This window comes from Lupinus angustifolius, chromosome LG06, assembly GCF_001865875.1.
Source record: "Lupinus angustifolius cultivar Tanjil chromosome LG06, LupAngTanjil_v1.0, whole genome shotgun sequence".
Classification (NCBI taxonomy): domain Eukaryota; kingdom Viridiplantae; phylum Streptophyta; class Magnoliopsida; order Fabales; family Fabaceae; genus Lupinus; species Lupinus angustifolius.
The window spans coordinates 13,142,795-13,143,588 of record NC_032014.1 but is presented as its reverse complement, the minus strand read 5'-3'; positions in this window follow the sequence as shown (position 1 = coordinate 13,143,588).

Here is a 794-nt window from a genome sequence, read left to right as displayed (position 1 = left end):
CCGATCACAACAAAGTGCAAAGCCAACCCAAGCCAATCCAAACAAAGTTTGAGCCAATAGACTTCTCAAGGGAGTTAAAAAGGGCATTAAAATATGCATCCACAAAATCCAAAAGAGAGCCCAAAATCATGAGTGAAACACTTGTGAGTAAGGGAGATTTGAGTGAAACACTTGTGAGTGAGGGAAACACAAAGAGTTCAAATACTATGAGTGATAAACAAAGTGAGGTTAAGAGTGCATTGGTTACAAGAAAACCCTTGTACCTACCCTCTTATGGGGAATTTTTCTTTACTACTAACCATTGTAACGAAAATTGTTTGTCCATTATTGTTAACCAATTTTTGTAGGGTGTTAGTGAATTATTTCCCAAAGAAATTGTTAGTGGAATTTAGTAAAGAAGTGGATCATGTGCATGTGTTGAAACCAAACAACATTGAAGAATCAACTTTGGTGGTGAAAAATGAGTGTTATATCATTACACATTTTTTGCCATTAAACGATATATTTGTCAATGGGATGATCCAAGGTGAATATGTTGAGAGTTGGAGTGCTAGAATCTTGAAGATTGCTTTTGATCCGGGAGGATATGGCTACTTGAATTTGAGGTCAAATTCTCTTCAAGAAGGAGGGGATGATGTGAGCCAAGATGGGGTGACCCAACTTTCATTGGGTAAGTCCTTGAAATGCCTTAAGATGACCCGAAACCAAAAATATGACTCTGGTCAAGAAGCTGTCCAAGCCAAGCAGGCACCAGACCAGACCAAGTTTATGACTAAGCTGACCAGGAGCAGGGC